This window comes from Notolepis coatsorum (genome assembly GCF_963971535.1).
Source record: "Notolepis coatsorum genome assembly, chromosome: 9".
In the NCBI taxonomy this organism is placed as follows: Eukaryota; Metazoa; Chordata; class Actinopteri; order Aulopiformes; family Paralepididae; genus Notolepis; species Notolepis coatsorum.
This window is the reverse complement of record NC_140173.1, coordinates 89,308,003-89,313,820: the sequence shown is the minus strand read 5'-3', so window position 1 is coordinate 89,313,820 and position 5,818 is coordinate 89,308,003.

Here is a 5,818-nt window from a genome sequence, read left to right as displayed (position 1 = left end):
AATGTGGTGCTAAAGCAATGTCCAAACATGAGACAATTCAAACTGATGTATAAGGAAATGATGTTCACATGGTACAGGGATGAGGAAGGGACTTGATATTCACGGGTGTTTACATTTTTATTTTATTTCTTTCATGTTTTACATATATTGTTTTTGTTTTTTTGTTTTGCATATATATATATTTTTTTTTCTTTCTTTTTTATGTTTTAAAATTGTACACTCATTTGAGTAGTGGAAAAGGGGTAGGATTAAATAAGTGTATTTATTCTTCCTACTCCTTTTCGAACATGTAGATTGAGTTGTGTTTTGCTTTTGTTATTGTTTGTTTGTATTCATTGCATGTTCGAAATAAATATTTCAAATCAAATCAAATCACCACCTTACCCCTGATACGACGCCAATGTGTAGAGTAAGCTTTACATCTTGCACGCCAGCACAGCCGAAGACCTTGTTTGAACAGGTACAGCCCTGTTCATGTGTGAAAAAACTTGCCACCTGCTATTGTCATCACAAGCTGAGAGAGGGACTCATCCCTCGATCACATGCCACTATGCACAGCATTGTAGGGTAACCCAGCCAGTTGTGGGCTCAGCCACGTTGTCTAACGTTACATGAACACAGACAACTTCTCATCATACAACAAAAACCTAGTTCATTTTTACTCACGTAAAAAACAACGCTGTTTCTAGGTAGAGAGAAAAGCACAAGCTTTGGCCAGCGGTACCCAAGCTATACAAGCAACCAAGACAAGTCACACACAGCACATGTTGTATCCCCAAATGTAGTGAAGTAACATACGTTTTGGAAAAAAACATCATTATTAACAAAACATTCGGGAGGGGAAGGAAGGAAGAGTGGGGTAATGTCCAATGGACATCTTACCTGCACCAAGGAACGCAGGATGAAAGGCCGCAACAGGCTGGTCTCCATGTTGACGAAAGGCCTCTCGCTGGCGGGGCAAAAAGAGCTATGGCCGGAGCCTTGCTCCGGCGAGACGCCCCCCTCCTGCAGCCGGTCACTGAGACCCCTGGGTTAGGGTCTTTACTCTTGGCTACATTTGCACAAAAAACCGCAACATTAATTCATACATTCTGTAAAGATGGATTTATGGCGTGATGTCATTCTCGTACCGGTACTGGACCGCTCAGGCTTAAGATGTTAAACCCAGTGGCGTCGCATGGGTAAAATAACAGAGGATGCCACATTATTTTTTTCTCATAATCAGGTCTTTTTAATGATAATTTGTACATTATTACATCATTATTGTTATTGTTATTATTAACAATATTATTATGATGGTTGTATCAACCCTAAATCTGAGTTGGGGGGGGGATGCAATGCAGATACAGTGCAACCATTTCACTCACATTTGCCCATTCATTTTTGGACACATCACACACCATCGGTGTGTGTACTGTACGTGTGCTGTCATAGCTCCACCTACAGGCCTAATGGAGAACACCAGGAGAACACCAGGATGTGAATGGAGGGTGAATGTGAGGTATATTGTGTAAATAAGTTTTGATTGATCGCAAGACTACACTGTAAACAAATAAATAATAATAAGTTACCAGAACTTAAAAATATTGAGTTCAGTTACTATGCATTAAGGTTTTCAGTTTTCAATCCATAATAAGTTAACAGAAAAATAAGTACACAACCACATCATTTCAACCTAATAAAACTATGTTTATTGTCATTGTTTTAAGAACACATGTTGACTTGGTAATACTCACATTTTGATTAAAAAAAATTGCAATGTTCAATGAAATAGAAAAATAAATAATAAAATTTGTTGATTAATCCCACTATTCACAATGGTGACCGTAATAATGTTTTTGTTATAAGGCTCTGCAAATGTTACTGAATGATGTAGCAATGTATTTCCAGCTAAATTGAAATAATAAACAAATAAAGGGTCTCAATTAAATATGTGGTAGTAAAAAGAACCTGTGGGAGGATTTCAACAAGATAAATGCGACAACAGTGCAAAATATTTCACTATAATATTTCAAAGCAAAATAATATATATATATATATATATATATATGTGCCTATGAAAATGCCCCGCGTGCCTATGCAGGCACGCGTGCCTTGGGTTGCCTACCCCTGATGTACAGTATCGCTCGGCGGCCAGTCAAACCAAGCAATCACCATGTACAGCAGGGGTCGGCAATTAGGTTTGGCCACGGGCCAGATTTTCCCCAAGCCGTTGCTTGGCAGGCCAGGATCAAAAACAATGGCTAATTTAATATACTGATATTGAAAAAAGACAAACGTTTTTCTCTGGTCTGCATCCCCTTAACAATTGTGTGTATTGCGCCGTACTGTATTGTACCCATTCTGCAATCTGTTAAATAAAGTTTTCATTCATTCATTCATGAACAGCAGATCAGTTGTTGCAGATCACCGCGTCGGGTGATGGACAGCAGCTCAGAATGCATGAAAACACGACTCCATACCTTGTTTGTTGTTCAGTCATCCAAACATGAAACATGTAAAATATCCACTCGCTGCCCTCCAATTCCAGATTGGTGTTGAATGCAGCTACTTTATCTGCCAACTTGAACACAGTTGTCATCATTGCCTCGCTATTGTTGTTGTCGCCACATATTATGCAGAGAGGACGTCGGCTCGGCACGCAAGAATCACCGACCTGTTGCGATAAACCCGTATTTTAAGTATGGCTCGCATCTCGAACGCGAAAGTGAAAGTGCGTTAGGGACATATACACGCGGCCCGGTGGGACTATTCCATTGGTTCTCCCAGTTCACGTCACCATTTCTAGCATTTCAATTGGCTATAGTGACAGAAATGCTTTTGATGACTACCGGTAGATAGATACAGCTTCACAATAAAAGACACCCTGGCGTCCCGAGTGAATATTTCCCGCGCGTAAAATAAATATCATTCTCAAAATAATCTGACAGGCCAGAAATTATTGCTGGCGGGCCAATGTCGGCCCGCGGGCCGCCTATTGCCGATCCCTGATGTACAGTATGGCTCGGCGGCCAGTCAAACCAAGCAGTCAACATGTACAGTATGGCTCGGCGGCCAGTCAAACCAAGCAGTCACCTAGCCCCTTTCGTGACTGCGATGCACTGTAATCATAACAACTACTACCTTACACTGTAATCATAACTACTACTACCTTACACTCATGGCCGCCTAGTTATAGTTGAAAGTGGGGGTGAAATAATAATATTTGAATTTTTTTGTTATTTTTTTTATAATTTTTTTTCTTTTTTTTTATATTATTTCTTTGGACAGGCAAGGGGTGGTTTGGAGGGGGTCTGGCACGCCCCCCTCCACGGCCGTTTTTTTTAAAATTTAATGAACCTGTACGTGAAATTTCCTGCATTATAGAGCCTTCAATCTTGACCAATAAAGCTGCTCTTTTCACTATAAAACTCAGTTTATATTGCAGTGTGATAGCCAATTACTATATTAATAATAATATATTAATATATATATATATATATATATATATATATATATATATATATATATATATATATATATATATATATATATACTGTATAATGTATATATTTTTTTTCGCTCATTTATTTTTATTAAATCAATCTCCTTTCAAATAGGCCAAGTTTTTAATAAGAAAGAGAAAAAAGATATATTTCCATTACCTGTAACTCTTGTGTCTCTTTCTCTCCTTCTCTGCCTCCTCCCTGAGTCTGCAATGCACAGTCATGACATCAATCTAAAAAAAAAAAGTAAAAATTAAAAAAAATACGTACATTTTTTATTTTTTTTTATGCCCCTCGTCACTAGAGGCCCACGGGCCGCGGCCGTCGTTAATCCGGCCCTGCTCGTCTGCCATATAGATAGCGAACGTATTTTGCAAACGAAGTCATGTCATCCAGCTGACACCACATATCTAGATAATATGACAACGTTAACTAGCGGCTAGCACTAAAGCTAACGCCAACCAGAGAGAAACGTTGTTATTATTATTATTATTATTATTAGAGGATTTACGGTATGACCAGATGGCATTTCGGGACGTGAAACACTTTTATTGTATTGCACTCAATAGTAAAGACATGTCTAACATAAAAGTTTGTTTGAACAACTTACTTAGTGGAAAAGCCTGGCTGTGCCTAAAGTGTTCACGCTGCCTGGCCACCACCTTATTACACCTGGAGGCTGCAGCGCTGTGCACCGCGCCACGGTCTGCTGGGAGTGGAGCACTGGGAGGCACTGGATCAAACCATATGGGGCAGGGGGGGGGTCGCAATCTTTGGAAACTTAAAAACTTGCTATTAAGTGTCATTGCGTATTATTAATTTGATTGAAATTACGTAGTTATGGTTATATTTATATATTGGGGGGGTATATCATATTTTTCATATGATCAAAAAGTGAGGGAGCAAAGGGACACGTTTGCTCCCCCAAGTTCAATAGTGGGGGAGCAGCTGCTTCGAGTGCTCTATTGTGCTGGCGTCTATGCTTACACTGTAATCATAACAACTACTACCTTACACTGTAATCATAACTACTACTACCTTACACTGTAATCATAACTACTACTACCTTACACTGTAATCATAACTACTACTACCTTACACTGTAATCATAACTTGCATTTGGCGTTGGGTGCATGATGCGCATGCGCTGTGATGGCGCACCAGGCAGCCAAATATGGAAATACAGCCGTTTTGAGCAGTGTTGACCAGTTTATGAAACAATTTTAAAATGTTTATTAGCAACGCCGATCTTTCAAACCGGCCGTGTGTGTGTGAAACCCTAATGGAACGCTGGGTACCTTTGAAATTTATATCTGATATATTTTGGACCCACCGCTAGCTTTTAACACTTTGAATGCCCATAATGAGATTTCTCGGGTTATCAGCCCGCGGGTTGAATGCCCATCACGATCTGAATTTCATCAACCGAGTCTACCGTTGGTAAGCCTGCCCCACCAGGCGCTCAGATGTGAAAAAAGCGCCCCCTATCGTCTCCCAGATGGTAATACACCATTTTGGATTGGACTCAATGAAAATGTATGAAAAAAAAAAAATCCGGAATCCACATTTTACTTCTCACGCATGTAACCGGAGCCGATCAGATTCATTCTGGACCCTCAGGACAGCGTGTAATATGTCTTTACAGTACGTAGCATTGGATCAATAAAAGGATCGATTTTCGGAATGGCGATCAGGAATTGGTATAATCCATTTGGATACCATCTGATCTCAGGTAAGGAATCTATTTTACCAGTCTTGGGATGATCAGACCCGTTTTCACGGAGATATAAGCTTTTCCCATATGTGTCCCCCAGGCTGTTTGATTGTGCGAGCGGTCAGGAACTAGGATAATCGATTTTCAGCGCACGGCACCAGCATGCATGCGTGTACATATATTATCGATGGTCTAGCGTTTATTTGAAAACGATTCATAAATAGGCAGACAAATTACAACGTTCTAGAATATTACAGCACAGGGCGTTTATCAGAGAATATTTATATATATTTTTTTAAAACAAGGGCTTTTTTTTAAAAATGCTATAAAACGGAAATTAACCGATAAAAAAACAATCCGCTTCGACAATGTTGACTGGAAAATGAGTCATTGATGGGCGACGGGCAGATTAGACACATAGCCATAATTTAAAACATAGATTAGGCAATATTAACGTTAACATTGAAGCGGATGGTGGGCATTCAAGCACTAAATGTGCGCCCCCTGCTGGGCACTGAAAGTGTTAAGCAGTGCTTGGTGGTGCAAATGAACCTGGCTACTACGGAGGAATAAGTGACTGCGTATTTGAGCCCCTGGCTTGCATAGCAGTCACGAAAGG